This window comes from Pongo abelii, chromosome 16, assembly GCF_028885655.2.
Source record: "Pongo abelii isolate AG06213 chromosome 16, NHGRI_mPonAbe1-v2.0_pri, whole genome shotgun sequence".
Taxonomy (NCBI): domain Eukaryota; kingdom Metazoa; phylum Chordata; class Mammalia; order Primates; family Hominidae; genus Pongo; species Pongo abelii.
Genome location: NC_072001.2, coordinates 15,580,160 through 15,604,342, shown reverse-complemented (window position 1 = coordinate 15,604,342; position 24,183 = coordinate 15,580,160). Strand labels below are relative to the sequence as shown.

The 24,183-nt window shown below is 38.7% G+C and overlaps 1 protein-coding gene and 1 non-coding gene across 2 annotated transcripts in view; one reads left to right on the top strand and one right to left on the bottom strand.

Moving 5' to 3' along the window:
* LOC129050256 (putative GED domain-containing protein DNM1P46) overlaps positions 1-24,183 on the bottom strand; it is a 93,242-nt gene that overhangs the window by 6,000 nt on the left and 63,059 nt on the right. The window lies entirely within an intron of this gene.
* LOC129050610 (U8 small nucleolar RNA) lies at positions 5,085-5,216 on the top strand. The gene has a single exon (XR_008514289.1). It is a non-coding gene; the product is annotated as a U8 small nucleolar RNA (small nucleolar RNA).

Below are 24,183 nucleotides of genomic sequence, written 5' to 3'. Positions count from 1 at the left end.
TTCTGGATTCTATTCTTTCATCTCTTCATCTGTCCTTATACCAGTAGCACACTCTTGATTACTGTAGCTGTTTAGTAAGCTTTGAAATCAGAAAGTATGAATCCTCCAGAAAGTTTTTTAAGGTGGGTTTGGCTGTTCTGGGTCACTTGCATTTCCATATGAATTTTAAGATCAGCTTGTCAGTTTCTGCAAAGGAGCCAGCTGGGATTTTAATCAGAGTTGCATTGACTATGTAGATGAACTTAGGAAGTACTGCCATTTTAACAATATTAAGTTTTCCTCCATGAACACAGGATGTATTTGTACTTATTTAGGTCTTACTTTAATTTCTTTCAATCATAGTTGTGTTGAATGCAGACCTACTTTGAATTAATTCTAAGTTATTTTTATGCTACTTATTGCTTGACAAATATAATTGCTTTTAGTTTTTAACTAGTTTTGATGTAATGTGAAGTGTATTTGGACCATGTGAAGCTTATTTCTGCTTTGAACTTTAGTATAAATAGGTTATAATAAAATCTCACTGTGCTAATTTTTTGGTTATGTGAAATAGAAAATCAATGTAAATTTAAAAATTTATTCTGGGCCGGGCACGGTGGCTCACACCTGTAATCCAAGCACTGAGGGAGACTGAGGAGGGCAAATCACAAGGTCAGGAGATGGAGACCATCCTGGCTAACACAGTGAAACCCCATCTCTACTAAAGATACAAAAAATTAGCTGGGTGTGGTGGTGGGCGCCTGTAGTCCCAGCTACACAAGAGGCTGAGGCAGGAGAATGGTGTGAACCTGGGAGGTGGAGGTTGCGGTGAGGCGAGATCGCGCCACTGCACTCCAGCCTGGGCGACAGAGTTAGACTCCATCTCAAAAAAAAAAAAAAAAATTCATTCTGAAATGCCATAGATGTTGAAGCTCTTCTGGCAGATGGTTATAAAGAGGAATATATAATCTTTCTATTGAGAAAATATAATCAATAATGTGAATACCTAAGGTAGTTTATTTTACATATATATCTCAGTATTTATTTATTTTTGAGACAGAGCGTCACTCCTGTCACCCAGGGTGGAGTGGAGTGGCAGGATCATGGCTCATTGCAGCCTGAACTTCTTGGGCTTAGGTGAGTCTCTCATCTCAGCCTCCTGAGTAGCTGCGACTACAGGTGTGCGCCACCATGCATGGCTAATTTTTTGTATTTTTCGTAGAGGTTTCCCCATGTTGCCCAGGCTAGTCTCAGACTCCTGGACTCATGTGATCTGCCCGCCTTGGCCTCCCAAAGAGCTGGGATTACAGGTGTGAGCCACTGTGTTGGCCTTATGTTTTATAATTTTTAAATGATACTTTTTATTCTATTACAAAACATATATAATTGTAAAAAACTTGTAAAATATAAAAGAGGAAAAAGACAATAGAAAAATTGTTTACGATGAAATTCCCAGTTAAACAGCGATTACATTTTTTTTTTTAAAAGCCTGTTGCTCAGGCTGGAGTGCAGTGGCATGATCATAGTTCACTGTAACCTCATACATCTCATACATTTTGATATCATTACTTCTGTTTTTATACATAATGTGTTCACTTTGAAAGAAGAGATTATAATTTTATAATGATTATTTTCGTTTAATGATCATGATCTCATTGCAATTATTGATCGTTTAGTTTATTCCTGAACATTTTGTTATATATATTTTTGCTGTTGTGAGTGGGCTATTTCTTATAACTTGGCATTTGTGCCTACATTCAATTTACCTATAGGAAATTAATTTTTGCATATAATTTTTTTAATTGGTGCAGTGGCACAATCTCAACTCACTGCAACCTCCGCTTCCTGGGTTCAAGTGATTCTCCTGTCTCAGCCTCCTGAATAGCTGGGATTACAGGTGCATGCCACCACCCCCAGCTAATTTTTGTATTTTTAGTAGAGATAGTGTTTCACCATGTTGGTCAGGCTGGTCTTGAACTCCTGACATTGTGATCTGCCCACCTCAGCCTCCCAAAGTGCTGGGATTACAAGCTTGAGCCACCGTGCCCAGCCTGTTTGTATGTTTTCTTATATCTTTCATCTGAGTTGCAAGGGGCACATTGGGTTTCCAGGAATTTTCTTAGCTAACTCTGTTCCTTTATCTTTTAAGGTTCTTAAGCATAAATCCTCTTTTTTTTTTTTTTCTGATGGGAAATACTGGGGCATAGCCCTAGGAATACAAATTATGTTTAAATAGAGCACAAAGTACCATCTCAAAGGAATAACTGATGGTGAATGGTGATTCATTTTATTATGTATCAACTCTTACGAGGCTTAATAAATAATTGAGGTTTAACACTTAGGTAACCGTTCTGTATTTAAGTCTGAAAATTTTTTTATGTTACAGTTTCAACTTCACATTGAATATTCTGTAAAGCAGAAATAAATTGATTAGCATTCTATGAATGAAAAATAAAGCCATGGGTCGGGTGCAGTGGCTCACACCTATAATCCCAGCACTTTGGGAGGCCGAGGCAGTCGGATCACCTAAGGCCAGGAGTTTGAGACCAGCCTGGCCAACGTGGTGAAACCTTGTCCCAGCTACTCAAGAGGCAGAGCCAGGAGAATGACTTGAACCCAGGAGACGGTGGTTCTGGTGAGCCAAGATCGTGCCACTGCACTCTAGCCTGGTGACAGAGCAAGACTCTGTCTCCAAAAAAAAAAAAATTAGCTGGGCATGGTGGCGTGCACCCATAATTCCACTACTTAGGAGGCTGAGGCAGGAGAATCACTTGAACCCGGGAGACAGAGGTTGCAGTGAGCCAGGGTTGCACCACTGCCTTCCAGCCTATGTGACAGAGTGAGACTCCATCCCTAAAAAAACAAAACAAAACAAAACAAAAAAAACCCATGCTGATAATCGAAAAACCAGTTTGCCTCATCACAGTTTAGAACATTGAATTGTAAAGATCTTTTTTCTAGTCCTGGCCAGGCTTAATGGTAACATGAGCAATTCAGTTACTTTCTCAGAGTTCTATATTTCTATCTGTAAAATGGAAATGATGGTATGTACAGTTTAGGATTTTTGTGAAAATTAAGTGAGACTGCAACTGTCTTGAATAGCAGTTGAAGTACATTGATATAGGTGACATTTTACAGTGGTGTCTTCCTCAGCATCTTGTTAGTTCAGTGTTTTAAAGCTCTATATTAGTCACAGAAACAAAGTCTAATTTTTGTTCTTTTGTTCTCATTTCAGATTACAAGTGGACACCTGAGTCAGCAGGACCTGGAATCCCAGATGAGAGAGAGCTTATCTACATGGACTCAGATCTTGTTGTCACCCCCATTAATGACAATCCAAGGGTACAGAAAGCACTCTAACAACTGAGTTGTAGACTTTACTGAGATCTGAAATCTGCATGAGATTTTCATTCAGAATATTATTTACTGTCTAATCTTTCCTTTTCTCTTGTCTGCTTCTGTTTCATTTGTGCTGCATGTCTGCATTTCCAGGTCCCGCTCTGTCTGCAACGCTTTCCTCTGCCTTCACTTCCACTTCACTGGAGTTCTAAGTTTTCTCCCCTCTGTTTTGAATGAGTCAGCTCTGCCTCTCACTACTGCTTTCTTCCACATGCCACGGAGGGGTTGCCAGCCTCTTGACCTCAGACCTTAGCTCTCAGTCCCATCGTTTCTCCATCTGCACTAATGTGAATCACTCTAAGTATTCTAGTCTCTGACGTATTTTGAAGGCAGAAGCAGTCAGAGGGCACTGCTCACCAGGCTGGGCTGGGCAGGCAGATCACACGGAAGCCCTGCCCTCTCACAGGTTGTTAAGACTGCATGGGAGATGGTGAGGAGACACTATGGGAGCTGGAGGAGTCACGGTTCACAATGTACTTCTAAACCACTGTGAGTTTTTTTGCTTCTTGCCTTTTGGAATATAATACTTTATTGCTAGGGGAAAATGAGTATTTACTTTAAAAAACAGATGCATTTCTAAGTCCCTGTGTTTTGTCTTGACTTCCAACTCCACAACATACATTCCACTACTTACTCTCTATTTTAATTTTCCTGCTTCTGTTACTTTTTTTTTTTGAGATAGAGTCTCCCTCTGTCACCCAGGCTGGAATGCAGTGGTGTGATTTTGGCTCACTGCAAGCTCCGCCTCCTGGGTTCACACCATTCTCCTGCCTCAGCCTCCAAAGTAGCTGGGACTACAGGCGCCCACCACCACACCCAGCTAATTTTTTGTATTTTTAGTAGAGACAGGGTTTCACCATGTTAGCCAGGATGGTCTTGATCTCCTGACCTCGTGATCTGCCCGCCTCCACCTCCCAAAGTGCTGGGATCACAGGTGTAAGCCACCACGCCCAGCCTTCTTTTTCTTTTTTAAATCTCTTTTTCTGTATTAATTCATGACTGTCTTTTCGTATCTCATTGGGAACAATACTGTGGTTTATACCAAAGGGTTCTTGGATTCATGTTTATTTTCTAGACAGACAGCATTTTATATAGATTATTTAGCTATTTTTCATAATGGAGCTAATCCTTTTTGTGAGTTCATATGTGTGGCAGAGTAACTTTATTATGCTAAGTTTGATGTGCATTGGTGCATTTTCAAAGTGGGTTTTCTAGAACAATTTGTGATATCTTTCCCAGGGGTGTCCAGTCTTTTGGCTTTCCTGGGCGGCACTGGAAGAAGAATTGTCTTGGGTCACACATAAAATACACTAACGATAGCTGATAAACTAAAACACAAACAAACAAAATTGCAAAAAACATCTTACAATGTTTTAAGAAAGTTTAGGAATTTGTGTTGGGCCACATTCAAAGCCGCCTTGGGCCGCATGAAGCCCATGGGCTGTGGGTTGCACAAGCTTGCCTTAGACGATATTCTTTGTTTCTTTTTTTCCTCTTATAACCATATTTGATAGTTTATGGGAAGCCTTAGTCAGTGGACATTTTTGTGTTTAACTTTTAATTTTAAACTACTTTTAGTCTTAGAGAGAAGGTTAAAAAATAGTTGAGAGTTCCTGTATACGTTTTGCCCAGCTGCTCTTAATGTTCACATCTTATAGGTCTATAGTATAGTTAACAACACCTGGGAATTAGCATTGGTATAGTGCTAGTCAGGCAGGATAATCCTTACCTGTTCCTCCTTTTGGAGGGCAGTAGAATGTGGTAGTTGGAGTTGCATCATACTTGATTCATATCTCTGTATAATGATGTCATGCAATACCCTGATTGCTCCTTTTGAATTCTTTCTGAAAAAGGAAAAATAAAACATGAGTATAGTGCTGTTAACTAAACTACCAAATTTATTTGAATTCTACCAGTTGCCTCTAATGTCCTTTTTTTTTTGTTGTTCAGGATCCCACATTACAGTTAGTTGTTATGCCTCCCTAGTCTCGTATAGTCTGCCGTAGTCTTTCATGGTTTTGTCAGAATTTCTCAGACTTTTCTTGCCTTTCATGACCTTGACAGTTTGTCTTTTTTTTTTTTTTTTTTTTTGAGATGAAGTCTCACTCTGTCACCCAGGCTGGAGTGTCGTGGTGTGATCTCAGCTCCCTGCAACCTCTGCCGACCGGGTTCAAGCTATTCTCCTGCCTCAGCCTCCTGAGTAGCTAGGATTACAGGTGCCTGCCACTGCGCATGGCTAAGTTTTGTAGTTTTAGTAGAGATGGGATTTTACCATGTTGGCCATGCTGGTCTTGAACTCCTGACCTCATGATTCACCTGCCTAGGCCTCCCAAAGTTCTGGGATTACAGATGTGAGCCACCGCACCTGGCCTTTGTATGTTTTTGTAATACAGGTTATAAAACGTATGACTCAAGTCCTTGACACTTTGAAGAGTAACTGGTTCAGTGTTTTGAAGAATGTCCCTTAATTTAGGCTTATCTAAGGGTTTCTCATGATTAGAATGAGATTATTAATTTGGATTATGAGATTAGAATGAGAATATGCATTTTAGTAAGAATACTACCGTAAATACGGTAATGCTGGTTACTTAATTGGTAAAGGTTTTAAAAATACTACATATAGAAATTTTGCAGGAGTTAGGTATAGAAATGATGGTTGAATTTTTAACTAAAAGTCTCAAGATGCAGTATCTGGCCATCCTAAGCTCATGGATCCAACTACATGGTTTCTTCACATTTCTCAAATAAATTGTGCACTTTCCAGTTCATGCTATTATGGCTTCCTTGAATGGTGTCTTCTCTGATATAACCATAAAGTTCTAACCATTCTTCAAGACCTCAACCCACCCCCTACCTCTTCTGTAAACCCGGTCTCAACTATATCAAGTAAAGTGCTTGCTGTATTCTCTAAACTACTATTTACAAAAAAATTCTTTCTGTCCAGGGTTTTGTCTGTAGTTATGTCCTACCTCTTTTCAATTGTGAAATATTTTGTTGTTTATCAAATGTTTGTCTCATCTTCCCAACCAGAATGTCAGCTCTCTGAAAATAGGATTGTGTGTTTTATATTTTTGTATCCCCCTTAACCCTTGACATAGAGCCTTACCTTGGCAGGTACCCAATAGATATTTGTTGAATGACTGAATTTCTAATTAGAGGTAAATTATCTAAAGAGTAAGCCAAGATAGGGGTGAATTTTTTCTTTGAGGCTGTATTTTATTACAGATATCAATTGAAATTATTTTAGAAAATAAATTATTATCTATATATGTATGTTTTAATCTGAAAAGGCATCGTTCTTATTCTTTTTGGTAACAAATTTTACACATTCTTTTTTTGTCCTCATTGATTTATTATTTGATATAAGGGACATATAAGGAGACAGATATCCATCTTAAAAATTGTCTCAAAAGTTTTTTTTTTTTAACCACAGGTAATGAAAAAACCGCCATCAGTTAAATTTGATCCAAAAATATTGCATCTACCAGCATTTTCAGGTAAGATCATAAAGGAGTTATCGAACATGTAGACTCTTTGTATACAGATACAAATGTGAAATTTATTCAGAAATGGAATATTTGTATGTGAATAACTAAATTTTTTTTGTCTTGACAGTTGGTTATATTCTTGGAGCAGTGTTAATGTGAATTGTAAATAATCTGTAATTCATTTGTGCCAGCTGTGGACATTTCTCAGCTGAGTCTGGGCTGTCCTGTCCTCTTGTGTGTGGGGAGGTTCCTATAGATCTGGGCAAGTTTTCCTGTAGAGTGGGTTGGGGGAGGGTCTCCTCCCTTCCCTTCATAGAGCTGGTTGAATTTCCACCATTTATGGCAGGTGTAGGTGCACAGGGTTGGGGACAACAAGGAAGGATTGGGATTCTATTGGTGGGACCAGAACATTTGAGAATGGGACTAGGTGTTTCATGACTGTGGAGATGGTGTGGTAGTGGAGATACTTAAGGGATAATTATTACATTTCTGTTGAGCTAATGAAAATCTTATTTAGGGTGAAAGTCAGAAATTTTTACATACCTTAAACTTTTTTTTTGTTTGTTTGTTTAACAAATTATATTTTAAGCTGTTGAACTCAATTTGGGGAAAATTATTCATTGTGGCTAGAGTAGAATCTATGATTTGAAGTAAATTTAAAATATATTTAGGTTTCAATAAACCAGCTAAGGGTTTATATCAGTCAACTTAATTACCGATAAAAACAACCAGAAAAACCTGTGGAGAAGGACGTTTAAAGACCAAAGTGAAGCCAAATATTAATAATAGTGCTTTCATTGCCAAGTAGGTCTATTTATGCAAACCTAGAGAATTATTACCGGGAAATACTATTTCCTTTTTCTTCTTTGAGTTATTTGGGAAATTATATTTATAATATGTTTTGTCTAAAGATTGAGATCAGCCAAAAATATGTTAATTTTAGGGGGTATCACATTTCCTAGATTTTGCCCTTTTTTTGTATATGGATTTGGAGGTAGGCATTTCAGGTGATTTTAGCTATCATGTTTTCCTCATCATTTTTTACAGTAATTTTATTGGAACTTTTTAATAACTGTGGGATTTGTGCTTTTTGCAATATTTGCGGGTTGATTTATTTATACAAAGGCTCTTTTGTCTTTTACTCCAGTTGTATTCAACTTTACATTTTGTTATAGTCTAGGTTGTGGGACAATTCTGCTTTAGACATCTGCTTGGTTTGAAAGCATAGTTTTCCATTGAAGTGGTTAAAAAGTTTCCATGGATAGATAAAGAGATGGGAAATATAGAAGGACAAATAGAAGTAGTGTCATCTTTGGAGTATTTTTGGTGTTGACAGTGTCGTGTTTTCTTTGTCCTCATCTTAGCTGTCATAATTCTGTGTTTATTTCTCATGTAGTGTTTCCAGTAGTTGTCTTTCTCATCATTCATACTTCTGTTATTTTCTTTCCTTGGCGGTGGATAAGTTATAATTTCTGAAAGACCAAGATTGGAATGACTTTTTTGCAACAAGTGTGCTCACAGATCGACTCCATTGCGAAGAGCTCGAGGACCTCCTGAGCCAAGCTTAATCTCCTTTGCTGTTTGTGCGTGGTGGCTGGTCACCAGGAGGTGGCCACCAGGCTTCTCCATTCCCCACTGGTAGGCCTCTGTGATGTGACTTATGCATTTAAATTTATGTTTTTTAGAGGCTCAAACAAGTGCTAAAATAGCAATTTGATTTAACTACCATGAAAAAACTGATTTATCATGATTTTAGGTTTATGGAAATTATCCTCTGCTTAATCCTTAGGTCTTACAGTAGATGAGAGTAGATGGTGATTTTGAACTTTCTGTTGTTGTTGTTGTTGTTGCTTGTAATACTCAGATTTCCATTTTATGTTAACTTGTAAGATTTTAAAAAAATATATAGGCTGAGGCAGGAAAATGGCGTGAACCCCGGTGGGGGGCTGAGCCTGCAGTGAGCCAAGATTGTGCCACTGCACTCCAGCCTGGGCGACAGCGAGACTCCGTCTTAAAAAAAAAAAAAAATATATATATATATATATATGAAATTGGGCCAGGTGCAGTGGCTCATGCCTGTAATCCCAGCACTTTGGGAGGCTGAGGTGGGTGGATCACCTGAGGTCAGCAGTTTGAAACCAGCCTGGCCAACATGGTGAAACCCCGTCTCTACGAAAAATACAAAATTAGCCTGGCATGGTGGTGCACTCCTCTAATCCCAGCTACTGGGGAGGCTGAGGCAGGAGAAACACTTGAACCTGGGAGCCAGAGGTTGCAGTGAGCTGAGATCGTGCCATTGCACTCCAGCCTGGGCAAAAAGAGCAAAGCTCCATCTCAAAAAAAAAAAAAAAAACACGTGATATCATAAGACCTTTTCCCTTCTCATCAGTGACTGGAATGAACTGCCCATGTGGAATGGGTTGTGGGTGTTGGTTCCTTTACTGGGTCATCTGGTAACCTGCAAGGTTTCTGCTGTGACCTTGAAGGAAGACATCAATCCTCTAAGAAATTTTTTTCCTATCCTCTGGGAATATTACTTTTTGGACTATCTTGGTCCATTGGTAAGCTCATGGGAATTTGTCAGAGTTTTTTTTTGTTTTTTGTTTCTTTTGGCTCATGTTTAGCATCGGTTGGCAGAGTGTTTGGAGTCATCCTCAGAAAGGAATTATGGTGGTTCAGAGGTGTTTTCTGTAGTGGGCCCTCATTTGGGAATTGGCTTGAAAGAATTTAAGTTCATTTGCTTCCAGGATATTATTAAGTTTACTTTTTTCTATAGTTGGTGTGTGTCTATCAGGTAAGGGCAGTCATTTAGAGAATATAAAGTGTTAGGAGAAACTAAAAGTACTGTTCTTCGTTTTTATTTTAATCTTATTCATATACAAGTGCCTTTGTAATTTCGTAAATATCACTTTTGGTGTACAGTATAAATTTCCTTTTTATGAAGATCTGAGCTGTTAACTTTGTTGTCACTTTCTGTGTTTCGTGACTTAAATATTTTAATTTTTTCTTTTTTTACACTTACATTTTTTATTCTAGTTCCAATTGCTAATCCAGCATTCGCAGATAGCTCTAAACTGCGATATGTAAGTAACATTTATATTTTAAAATTTTTTTTCATGACTTTATTAAGTAGTTACAGCATACATACTTATCAAAAGCAGAGTCCCAAATAATTATCATAAATTTTTCTGACATAATGATGACTCTACTCATAGGCAATTTTTATGGGCATTCCAATTATAAATTCTAGAATATTTAAAAATAGCCCTTCTCCTAATATACAATGCTGGGATTATCTAAGCTACTCCTGGAAACTTTATTAAGTGTTCTTGTTTTTTTATTTTCATAGAGACAAGGTCTCTCACTATGTTGCCCAAGTTGGTTTTGAACTCCTGGGCTCAAGTGATTCTCCCATCTCTGACTCCCAAAGTGTTAGGATTACAGGTGTGAGCCACTGCGCCAGGCTGTTAACTGTTTTGAGTATTGGTTATAAAATACTTCAACCCTGATCCCTGTGTATTAATTTAGTTATACTTCCTCAAAATTTCCCTTGGCCATGCTTATCTGTCCCTCATGTAGCATGTAGCTTCCCTATGATGTTATTTATAATCTAATGAGATTATGATTTATAAACTCCCAATGGAAGGAAGTGTCCTTGCTTTTTATAGAAGTGACATACCAGGTAGAAAGCACCATAGATCAAGTGTTAGAAGGCTCTGGGTTCCGGTTGCCTATAAGACTCGGACAAATGATTATCTTTTTCTCATTCTCTGTTTCCTGGGGAGGGTGGGTGGAACAAGGAAATGGCATAGGTTTAGGATTCAGACAGACCTGGGTGTGGATCAAAGATCTGCTTTCTGGGCCAATTACTTTAATTGCTGAGCCGCAGTTTCCTCATCTATAAAATTGGGATGGGGATGAGATAACCACTTCATAGATTTTTGGTAATTATTCCACTTTGAATGAGGTAAATATATGAGATACTTTATATAGTGCCTGATTCTTAGTGGGTATTTCATTTACAGTGGGGTTGGGGTTGTAGAAGTTGCAGTTATTATCATGAAGCTTGCTTATCTCATGATTGTTAGGACAAGCACATGAAAAATCGGAGGTGAAAGGATTTTGTGAATTGTGGCAGTAGTATAATAATTATTCTTCTATGCTGGTAAAATATGGGTGAAACAATAGGAGTTTAGAAAATGCTTAATAATAAGGGTAATTCTTATTATACATCTTGTAATGTTACTGTCCCAAAGTAAAATCTGGTAATAGAAAGTAGGATTTAATACTTTGAGCATTTAATACTTTGAGAAGGCTGATGGTATGCTCATTAAAAATGAATCAATGAAATATTTATTTAAACACTTTTATTTAAAACGTGTTATATCTTTGAATGGGGTGCCCCCTGCTAACATTTTCAAACAGATATCCCAAATCATTTCCAAGTACAGTTATCCCTCTGTATCAGCCCGGAGACTGGTTCTAGTATCCCCTTGGATACCAAAATTCACACATACTATTTTTCCTCTGCTTTTAATGAAGTTTGATTGTAAAACTGTTTTAATTTGAATAAAATGATACTGAGGTAGACAATTTCTCTGGTAGGAATCTTCTTTTATTCTCCTTCATTCAAAGCCACTTCTAGTGAGGTTTTCTCTGATCTCAGGTTATATTACCTTCATAGCATATGATAAAGGGTCCTTAACTTAGTCTGGGAGATAATTATTATTGAAGTAGGTATATTTATTTCTTAGTTTTGTTTTTCCTATAAAAATTAGAATCACATGATATAATTTTATGTTTGTTTTCCCCCATAACACATATATTATGTATTTTTAATGTTATTAACATTTAAAAATAAAATACATAATAATTAAGGTAAACTTTTTATATGTTGTGAATATCTGATCATTTTGCTTACTAATTTTGGATAGTATTATAATGTTGGAAACAACATTGCGATGAACATTTTTGAGATTAAATCTTTGTGCCCGCTTTTTCTTTTTCCCTTTAGGGAAGATTCATAGAATTAGAACAAATTAGAACAAATGGGTAGAAGGCAGTAAATATCATTGTGACTTCTGAAAAATTGCTGAAGTGCTCAAATAAATTGTGTCAATATATAATCCCAGTCAATGTGTTTAAAATGCCTTTTGTTAGAACTTCCAACATTGAGTATTTATCAAATTGTATATCCTTCTATCCTTGCCAATCAACTTTGTGAGGTATAATTCATATATAGTAATAGTGTAATACTGTAATTTTTAAAATGTGTTAATTGTAAATTATGCATAATTTAAAATGTTCCATTTTAGCCATTTTTATGTGTACAGTGGCATTTAGTTCATTCCCATTGTTGTATAACCATCACCACTATTCATTTCCAGAACTTTTTCACCATCTTAAACAGAAGCTCTTTACCCATTAAACGGTAACTTTCCCTTTCCCTTCCCCAGTCCTGGTGACCTGTACTCTACTTATTCTATCTTGGTGAATTTGCTTATGGTGAGTACCTCATATTGCTACCAAAACATCAAGGAGTTTGGTCTAGGTCCTGTTGCTCACAGCACAGAAAACCAATCACGGAGACGATGAGTGTTGCTAGGGAAGAAGGCTTCAACTGGGTGCTGCAGCTAAGGAGATGGGAGATCAATCTCAAATTTGTCACCTCAACTGACTAAAACCAGAGGTTTATTTAGCAGGGAAGAAATGTAACCATGTATGGGAAAACAGGAGTTAGGGAAGGGTGGGGAAGAGAAGTTGGTCGACAGGAAGCAGGTAGTTGGTTAGGCAATTGTGATGAGTGAGGTGGTCTGGTGTCTTATGGTCCAGATGTGGTGATCTGGTAAGTTTCAGTTCCTTGATAACTATCTGGGAGGCCTGATGGTTGGTTTCCCAACAAAGGAATTCAGATAAGACAAATGTAACTTTCTCAAGTTTTAAGACTGGGAGGCTCAATTTCTATCTTTATTTTAAAAGACTGTAAGCATCAGTTCTATAGGACAATTGGGCTGCATTCATTTACAAGTTTCATCCATGTTGCAACTAACGTGTCAGCATTTCATTCCTTTTTAAGGCTGAATCATATCCCTTTGTATGTATATACCACAGTTTGTTTATTTTTTCATCTGTTGTTGGGCATTGGCTTGTTTATATCTTTTGGCTATTGTGAACAATGCTGCTATGAACATTAGTGTTTTCTGTTTTTGTTTTTTGCTGACAGCTATCCCTATGGGTGTGAAGTAGTATCTCATGGTTTTGATTTGTATTTTGTGACTAGTGATGTTGAACATCTTTTTGTTTGATTGTTGGCTATTTGGAGAAAGGTCTAATCAAGTCATTTGCCAATTTTTATATTGAGTTTTATGTTGTTGAGTTGTAGGTATTTTTTATATATTCTAGATATTAACCCCGTGTCAGATAAGTGATTGCAAATATATTCTCTCATTACACTGGTTGCTTTTTACTGTGGCAAGTGCCTTTTTGAGATATGAATTTAGGAAGAATTTTTCTATTTTTTAAATAAGAGTTTTATACTTGAATAAGGTAAAGTAAATGCTCATCCATCATTAATTTTTTAATAAAAACACAGTTTTCCTGTTTCTTTGCTGTAGTTCTCCTCTTCGTTGATTATATTTTATCATTGGATAGGGTTTTTTTGTTGTTTGAGACGGAGTCTCGCTCTGTCGCCAAGGCTGGAGTGCAGTGGCGCAATCTCAGCTCACGGCAATCTCTGCTTCCTAGGTTCAAGCGATTCTTCTGTGTCTGCCTGCCGAGTAGCTGGGATTACAGGCACCTGCCATCATGCCTGGCAATTTTTGTATTTTTGTAGAGACGGGGTTTCACCGTGTTGACCAGATGGTCTTGAACTCCTGACCTCAGGTGATCCACCCACTTCGGCCTCCCAAAGTGCTGGGATTATAGGCCTGAGCCACCATGCCCGGCTGGTAGATTTTTTGTTTTGCTTTCTTTTGAAGAAGACCTCTCAGTGGCTTACCTCTTTGCCATGCTTTGGTGTTTGAGCTCTCTTCCCTGTACTAACTGTAGCTCTGTAGGACTTGGGGGTCAACCTTACCTTTTTTTCCCCCGCTTTTGTGTGTCTTGTTTGAGTTAGCATTTCTTTTTATTCCAGACCTGTAGATTTTACTAGATTGTCTCTAGGAATCTCTTTTACTAATTTGCTTCAGCCTGCCTTCCTGCCATCTCTTTTTACTAATTTGCTTCTGCCTGCCTGCCTTCCTGCCTCCCTCCCTCCCTCCCTCCCTCCCTCTCTCCCTTCCTCTCTCCCCTTCTTCCCCTTCCTTCCCTTCTCCCATGCCTTCCTTCCCCTCTCCCATCCCTTCCTTCCCTTCTTTTCTTTCCATTTATATTGAGATAGAGTATTGCTCTGTCACCCAGGCTGGAGTGCAGTGAGGTAATCTTGGCTCACTGCAACCTCCACCTCCCAGGTTCAAGTGATTCTCCTGCCTCAGCCTCCTGAGTAGCTGGGATTACAGGTTTGTGCCACCATGCCCAGTTAATTTTTGTGTTTTCAGTAGAGATTGGTTTTCACCATGTTGGCCAGGCTGGTCTCGAACCCCTGACCTCAAGTGATCCACTTGCCTTGGCCTCCCAAAGTGCTGAGATTATAGGTGTAAGCCACAATGCCTATCCTCTTCACTCCTCCTTTAGCTTTTATATTACTTCTTAGATTTCTTCCTCTCTTATTTCATCCTTTTTCTGTTCCTGAAACCCCTACAGGATGGGTGTGCGGGTTTGTGTCTCTTGACTCTTTTTTCAAATTTTCTTTTGCTTTCTCACTTTCTCTTGTTTATTGAGATATAATTCACATACCATAAAATTCACCATTTTAATGTGTGCAGTTCAGTAGGTGTCAGTATACTGAAAGTTGTTCAACCATTGCCACTATCTAAATTCAGAACAGTTTTCTCACCCAGTGAAACCCAGTACCCATTCTTCTCCAACCCCTGGCAACAACTAATCTGCTTCCTGTTGGCTGATTTGCCTATTCTTCATATTTCATATAAATGGAATCATACAGTATGTGGCCTTTTGTGTCTAGCTTCTGTCACTTAGCATAATGTTTTCAAGGTTCCTCCATATTGTGGAATGTGTGAGTACTTCATTCTTTTTCTACCTGAATAATCTTTGTATGGCTGTTCCACATTTTGCTTATGTGGTCTTGATGGACATTTGGGGTTGTTTCCACATTTGGCTATTATGAATAATGGCGCTCTGAACATTTGTCCACAAGATTTTGTGTGAACATATACAATTTTATTTCTCCTGCAGTAGTGAGATTGCTAGATAAAATGGTAACTCTGTGTTCAGCTGTTTGAAGAACTGCCAAACTCTCTTTGTTAAACTTTTATTTTAGGTTCAGGGGTACATATGCAGGTTTGCTATATAGGTAAACTCATGTTATGGGGGTTTGTTGTACGGATTATTTGATCACCCAGGCACTAAGCTTAGTAAGGAGCAATCGTTATTTTTTCTGATGCTCTCCTTCCTCCCACCGTCCACCCTAAATAGGCCCCAGTGTCGATTGTTCCCTGTTTGTATCCATGCAAACTTTCTTCTTTTATTGCTCTCCCTTGACTTTATCTTTGAGCTCTCAAGCTTGGTATTTATCCCCACTCATTTTATTATTTAGGATTTCCAGTTAATTTTTTAATTTGAACAATCATATTTGAAAGTTTTTGTTCATGTTCTTTTTCTCTGATTGGTCCTTTTTCCTAGCTGCCTATATTTGGCGTGTACTTTTGAATTTGAGGATAAATATTAGGATTATAAAAATTCTCTTCTTGGAGCAGAATTTAGAATTAAATATTGTTATTAACATTTAAGGCTAAACGTTAGGATTATATAATATAAGCCTGGAACCTGGACTTTGATAAAAAGGGAACAAAATTTGGATTATAAACATTGTATTCTTCTCTCTTGAACTTATAGGTCACTTCTTTTTCATCATGGTCCTGCTTTTTAACGCTGTTTATTTCTCAAATGCCTGGTGATCTCTGGTTCTTCGTTTATATTATGAATAAATGATGAAATTGATTGGTATAGAAGTTGGCAATACGAGTTTGCTTTATTCTTGCCTAAGTCTCTTTCTCCAATAGCCTCTCCTGTAAAGAAAGGGCCGGTATGTGGGTAGGTGAGGCCTGTTGACTGGTAGAGTTTAATTTGGGGTTCCAGCTGGCTGAAGATCAGATAGGCAGGCTGGAGGCCTCTGCAATTGCCAGGGTGGGTTTTTCTTTGCAGTGGAGCTGGCTTTCCTCATTTAACCCCTTCCCCGCTTCAGTATGTGGAGGACCACAGTCGCTGCTTCCTGCATCCATCCATCCAGTGAGCAAGGTGGATTGCTCACTGTAGGAACAATTTTCCGCATTTACCCAGGAGGCCAGGGCTGCAGGGTTTATTCCATGTACCAGGGAAGGGAGATGGAAAAGAGACACGGTCTGATTGGCTCAACTGTTCCTTGTACAAGGACACAATTTTTCCTTGTGCAGTTGTTTAATCTGATGATTGTCTTGTGGCTCATTCTTTCTTTTTGTCTTAGTTTATTCCAAGTCCCTGAGGCTTCCTTGGGAACGTCTGTCTACCTGTGGTTCTTAGACAGGGGATTCCTTTGTTGATTCTCTGTCAGTCTTAATTTTATTTTTGCATGTCTGCATCTGAGATTTTCTCAAACTTTCTAGTCCACTTTTAGCCCTCCTTTTTGTTTCCAATTTTCCTTTAATAAAAAGAGCTTGTATTTTAGAGACTCTAGAGGGTTCGGAAAAGTGAGTGTCGAGTGTTTAGTCTGCAACCATTAAAGAGAGAGAATGTCTCATAAGTTTGGATCTGTGTTACTTACATGATTGTGATTTACAGATGCTTGCTTTCTTTCCCTTTCCCTTTTATTTTTTCTTTTCTTTCATTTATTTATTTTATTGTTATTATTTTTAGAGACTTACTCTAAAAAAAATAGGGTCTCACTGTGTGCCCCAGGCTGGAATGGGACTACAGGTACATGCCATCATGCCTGGCTAAATTACAATTTTTTTTTTTTTTTTTTTTTTTTTTTTTTTTGGAGAGACAGAGTCTCACTTTGTTGGCCAGGCTGGTCTTGAACTCCTGGCCTTAGTGATCATTCCATCTTGTCCTCCTAAAGTGCTGGGGATTACAGGTGTGAGCCACTGTACCTGGCCAAAGTTTTCACTTTTTAATATGAGGTATAAGGTATATAGAAGTGCTTTATTTACTTATTTATTTATTTATTTATTTATTTATGAGAGGGAGTCTTGCTCTGTTGCCCAGGCTGGAGTGCAGTGGCATGATCTCAGCTCACTGCAACCTCCGCCTCCTGGGTTCAACAATTCTCCTGCCTCAGCCTCCCGAGTAGCTGGGATTACAGGCACCCACCATTACACCCAGCTAATTTTTGTAGTTTTTAGTAGAGATGGCGTTTCACCATGTTGGCCAGGCTGGTTTTGGACTTCTGACCTCAAGTGATCCACCCGCCTCAGTCTCCCAAAGTGCTGGGATTACAGGCATGAGCCACCATGCCCGGCAGAAGTGCTTTTAATTCCACAAGTGTTTAGGCTTTTTGGGTTATATTTGCTATTTTTACTTTTCTCCTTTTACTACATCAAAATGAGTCCTTTATAATTTCTGCCCTAGGGAATTCTAAAAATTTATCTTTGTGGTCTAATATAAAATCATTTTTAATGTATGCCATGAATGTAGTCAACTATCTATAATAATGTAGTAATAGTAGCTTGCTCAGTCAGCACCAGTTGTCATGACCCAATGGTAATTTCTGCATGTGGATTATCTCCTGATTCTTAGAACAACATGAGGTACATATTATTATTGGTCCTACTTGTTGTGCCTACCAGGCCCATGAAAGATGAGTAATTATCCCAGGGTACTGTCTCCCTCACCTCCAATGGTGGGCCAGAGCTAGGTCCAAGACTTTGAATTCTAGAGTGTTAGACACCATCCTATGCAGCCTCCCACTGAATAAGGGTGGTCACTGTTTGTAGGGTGTAGAGTTTGATACGTCTGTTACTTTGACTTCATTAGTTTTTATTTAGGATACCTGAATGTGTGAATGTATTGATTAATATATTCATTATTGCCTTCTCTCTGTGCTTGGAGGAGAAGAAAATTGAAGTTTACCACTGCTATGGGTTTACATTGCATGCTTTGTTATTTGGTGTATAAAGATTCGCACCTTAGATCTTCTGTAGGTCATACAGTTTTTAGTTTAAAGGGAATCTTTTTCTGAAGAGTTTAGCCTTGAATTCTACTGAGATTTACATTGGCAATCCTGTTTGCATTTTGTTTGCCTTGTACAGCCATACTTTTATGCACTCCTTTCCTACTAATATGTTTATTTTGCTTTTGATGTTGATACGTTTGTTCAACATACATTTTCAGATGCCCGAGTGTGCTCCAAGCACTGTCTAGGTGTCACAGTGGTGATCGGGATACAGCCCTGCCTTCATGGATCTTCTGGGCTGCTGGGGAGAGAGATAATAAACAAGTCAACGAATGAAAAAGTAACAACAAAATTTTAGTTCTGCTCTAATGTGGTAGCCATTCACTTCATGGGGGCTAATTAAATTAAAAATTAATAGCTTACTCATTCAGCACGTATTGTCAGACACAATGGTACTTTCTGCACATGTATTGTATCCTTTGTTTCTTTTAACAACATGAGGTATGTATTGTTATTCGTCCTATTTGTTGTGCCTACCAGGCCCCAGGGTACTGTCTCCCTCACCCTCAACTGTGGGGGTAATTTTTAAAATAAAAGTTAAGGCCAGATGCAGTGGCTAATGCCTGTAATCCCAGCACTTTGGGAGGCCAAGGTGGGCAGATCAGTTGAGCTCAGGAGCTCAAAACCAGCCTGGACAACATGGCAAAACCCCGTTTTTACTAAAAATACAAAAATTAGCCAGGTGTGTGACACACACCTATAGTCCCGGCTACTTGGGAGGCTGAGTTTGGAGGATTACTTGAGCCCAGGAGGCATTGCAGTTAGTGGAGACTGAGCCACTGCTCTCTAGCTTGGATGATCCTGTCTCCAAAAAAAAAAAAAAAAATTAATTTAAATAAATATTTTGTTCCTCACTTGCATCTGTCATATTTTATGGGCTTGATAGTCATGTGTCTAGTGGATACTGGATTGAACAGTGCAGATGTGGGACATTTGTCAGTGCATGAAGGTTTGGTAAACAGTGGTGCCTTAGACGCTGTCATGGAGATGGGTTGTTTCTGAGGTACAGTGTCAAGTCACTGGGGGCACCTGGAGTGGTGACCTGAGAAAACCTGAATTTTGAGAAGGTATCTGTACTGTGAGGGTGTTGCCTACAGGGCATGTGGTACTTGTATTTAGGATTTTGGTAAAAAGTGACTATTCATAAGCTATTTAAAGTTTCTATTTTAAAAATATAGGATTTTTAGGTAGTGCATTTTCTTTTGTTGTAATAGGAATTGTTTTGGTCATATTAGGAAAAATAACTGGCATGTTGATACATTTTTATTTTAGTTGATTAAATCTGGTAGCCGTTTTACTTTCATAGATTAAAAAATGGTTCAGTGTTTCAAAATATTTTGAGCTTGTCTTTGAAAAGAGATAGGCAGGTGCAATGGCTCAGTCCTGTAATCCCAGCAGTTTGGGAGGCTGAGATGGGAGGATTGTTTGTCAGGAGTTCAAGGCCAGCCTGGGCATCATAATAAGACCCCAATCTCTACAAAAGCTGAAAAAATTAGCTGAGCATGGTGGTGCACGCCTGTAGTCCCAGCTACTTGGGGGGTTGAGGTGGGAGGATGGCTTTTCCAATTATCCTACAGATATTTTTCAAAATGATTACTTTTAAACTATAATCTTTTTATTCGGAGGTGGGATGCTAACTCTACAATTGCCTAGAACTTCTTTAATTTGTGTACGTTAAGAAATTTTAATGGGCAATTTAATAAGTGTTGAAATTTCTAAGAATTATCTCTGTATGTTAGAGTTGTGATAACCCAGACCTTTTCCCTGTAGTGCTTCTCTGAGTCTGATTTGTTTTCCTCCATGGGTGCCACATAGGTTTATTTATTTATTTATTTATTTATTTATTTATTTATTTATTTTGAGACAGAATCTCGCTTTGTTGCCCAGGCTGGAGTGCAGTGCCGCGATCTCGGCTCATTGCAAGCTCCGCCTCCCAGGTTCATGCCATTCTCCTGCCTCAGCCTCCCAAGTAGCTGGGACTACAGGTGCTTGCCACCACACCCAGCTAAGTTTTTTGTATTTTTAGTAGAGACGGGATTTCACTGTGTTAGCCAGGATGGTCTCGATCTCCTGACATTGTGATCGCCCACCTCGGCTTCCCAAAGTGCTGGGATTACAGGCATGAGCCGCCACGCCTGGCCACACATAGGTTTACTTTAAGAAGGTAAAAAATAAAAGCTGACTAAAGTACATACTGATTATCCCAGACAACATGCAGACATCACTAAATGAGTGCAGTTCTCATCAACTCACCATTCATTTCAATTAGAAAAAAAGTCATCAAAACTAATTTTTCTGTATGAAATACCTTTTCAAATCACACTGAATGTGATTTATTAATAGTGATTTATCAAATTCAGTTTTCTGCTGGATACTAAAGGAACACCTCATTAAGACTAGTGTTTATGCAAATAGTACAATACTGTAAAAAGTTTGGATTGTAAAAATTTCTTTTAAACTTAATGCATACAGATATGTTATTGTTCAGATATTTAGCACTTACATAGAAACTCACTGATCTACTAATAATTAGAAAAGAGACCTTTAGCCAAATGTCTCTGTATTCAGCAATAAAATGATTAATTACTGTTTTGCTCTTTTCTCTTGTTAAGGCTTTTAAAAAATTTTATTTTTCCTTTTACTATTACACCACAACTTGTTTAAATTTTGTTGCTATTGCAGAATTGCAGCAGACATTACAGTTCATGTCTCCCTGTGTATACGAGGGAGAGATTCTCTGGGCTGTGTAGATGCCCAGTGAATGGGGAATGTGGGCCTGACCTGTCACATTCAACTTTTGTTTCACCGTCTTATATCTAATGCTCATCGTTGCATAATGTAACTAGCTGGGGTTAGTTTCCTCAGTACCTACTCTTCAGAGCCTGTTTTCTCTCCATTTACAGACGGGCCAACGTTGCTTGGGTGATTGGTTTACTGGCTTCTCACACAACTGAGCTCCAGGAAAATACACCTGTTGTTGAGGTAATGTCTTTTATGACTGAAATGTGATGAATGACAAGAAATATTGTTGTTGATTCTGTAATTTAGAACATGCAGCTTTCCTTGACCTTCACTTGATTTTTCTTTGTGGGATTGTGGAAATTGTTCTAGAACTATCACCTCAACGGACCTTTAGGCTTAAACACAGCAGCTCATTTACAATGTAGTCCATCATGAAAATGGCACAGCAGAGTTAACAACGCTTGTGAACTCTACTCATCATTATTTCATTTGTTTTTCAATAAGACTTTTCATTTCCAGTTTTCTTATAGTCTGTCCAACATTTTGTTACAGCTAATGTATTTGCTAGTTAAATCATAGCTTATAATTCAAAATTCAAATTCTTCTGGCTTTTCACCTTGAATTTAGTGTTTTAGTATAAAAGATTACTTTCTACCTATTCTGTTAATGTATATTACACTTAATTGGTAATAGAGTTTTATCCCTTGAACTGGGAGAGGCTCAAGAGTCAGTGTAGGTGAAAAGAACCAAGACTTTTTATGGGACATAGCAAGAGGTCCTGAAGGAGGTTAAAAAGGGGTAAGGAGAGGGTATTTTGTAGAGCTGAAGCTGGTTGTGTGGTATTTGGGGCTTTAAGAGGAATTGGAAAACTTTCTGTGTCTGTGTTGTTATTGGGGGACCTGCCCCGATAATCACGTAGGTTCTTTTCTATTTTCCTAAGCGTCAGCTGGCTTGAGAAATAAAAGGACAGAGTACAAAAGAGAGAAATTTTAAAGATGGGTGTCTGGGGGAGACATCACACATTGGTGGGATCCGTGATGCCCCACAAGCCACAAAAACCAGCAATTTTTATTAGGGAGTTTCAAAAGGGGAGGGAGTAACGAATAGGTGTGGGTCACAGACATCAAGTACTTAACAGGGAAATAGAATATCACAAGGCAAGTGGAGGCAGGGTGAGATCACAGGACCACAGGACCGAGGCGACATTAAAATTGCTAATGAAGTTTTGGGCACCATTGTCATTGATAACATCTTATCAAGAGACAGGGTTTTGAGATCAACCAGTCTGACCAAAATTTATTAGGTGGGAATTTCCTCTTCCTAATAAGCCTGGGAGCGCTATGGGAGACTGGAGTTTATTTCACCCCTGCAGTCTCAACCGTAAGATACAGGTACGCCCCAGGGGGCCCATTCAGAGACCTACCCCTAGCTGTGCATTCTGTTTCTCAGGGATATCCCATGCTGAGAAAAAGAATTCAGCGATATTTCTCCCATTTGCTTTTGAAAGAAGAGAAATTGGCTCTGTTCTGCCCGGCTCACTGGCAGTCAGAGTTTAAGGTTATCTCTCTTATTCCCTGAACAATTGCTGTTATCCTGTTCTTTTTTCAGGGTGCCCACATTTCATATTGCTCAAACACACATGCTGGACAATTTTTGTAGTTAACGCAATTATTACAGGGTCCTGGAACAATATACATCCTCCTCAACTGACAGGATTAAGAGATTAAAGTAAAGACAGGCATAGGAAATCACAAGGGTATTGATTGGGGAAGTGGTAAGTGTCCATGAAATCTTTACAATTTATGTTGAGAGATTGCAGTAAAAACAGGCATAAGAAATTACAAAAGTATTAATTTGGGGAACTAATAAATGTCCATAAAATCTTCATAATCCATGTTCTTCTGTCATGGCTTCAGCCGGTTCCTCTGTTTGGGGTCCCTGACTTCCCGCAACATGTTGTCCACTATAGTAGCCAGCTGGTATTTGGAGCCTTAAAGGAAATTGGAAACTTTTCTCTCTGTGCCGTTCACTGCAGTAGCCAATTGCTGGGATAGTATCCCAGCTGTCCTTACAGTGTCTGGGTGGAGATTAATTTAATTTCATTGTATTTCCCTTGCTTACAATTCCATCTCTATTTCCTGCAAATTGTTGGATATCTGAGCTACTAGTAAAATGCCACTAAGTCTAATTTTTTCCTTTTTGGTGGGGGCTTAAAATAAATGAATTGTGACCTATATGATTACCAATGGTACCCAACTTTGTTCCCAGAGATGTGTCGAGTAGATTTTTATCTAAAAGATAAGAGCATGTACGGCAGTATTACCAGGAAGGTAAGAAGGCTTAGCATCTCAAAAATGGTTCCTTCTGATGGCTCAGAGCAAAAGGTCTCCAGTGAGATGGAGTAGCTGTAGGAGATGGGAGAGAACATAAAATCCAAGAGAAAGTCTCAAGATTTTAGAGGATATTCCTGCATTGTCAGAGCAGGCATGTGTTGCTCAGGAGCTGTGAAGAAAGAGTCTCCGAATGTGTAAAATATGACTGTTGAATTAAATGATTCAGTAGTTGCAGTAGAGTATGGATACTTCAGGAAGCTGAGTTAGTGAATTTGAAGATCAGTTGGATGAATTCTCTGAGCATTCAGAAAGAAAGAGGATAAAGATTATGAACTAAAAAGGCATGAATGGTAGTTTCAGATTTGTTGTGCTATCTACTATAGTAGCCACCAGCCACTGTAGGTATTGAGCACTTCAAGAACAGCTAGTTTGAATTGAGATGACCAACTTATAGAAAAGAATACTATGGGCACCCTGTAATTTCCAAACCCCATTGTTCTACTTGATCTTTTTCACAGCATATATCACCACCTGGCATTTTATGTATTTATTTCTCTTTCCACACTAGACTACAAGCTCCATTGGAACAGGGATTGTGAACTGTCTCATTCCACACTCCACCCCAGTGCCTAGACAGTGTCTTGTGTATATCTAGATACTGACAAATATTTCAGAATAAGTGAATGAAAGTGTATCAGTATTCTTGGGACTCCCTGTAGCAGGGCCTGGAAGATGGTATGTTTTGCTGCTGCATGAATTCTCAAGGGACTGGGCAGAGGGCACGTGAAGTAACCTGGGACCTGCTGGTCACCCTGGGTGATGTGCTGCCCTCATTCTACTGGTACTTGCTGTTGCGGCTGCTGCACTCCCACTTGGAGAGTTTGGCCCAGCAGTTCCTGAACCATATTTGTTACCTGTGCTCACTCAGGTTGAGTTCTGTGGCCAGTGTGTATTCTCAAAGTGTTTCTCCTACTCC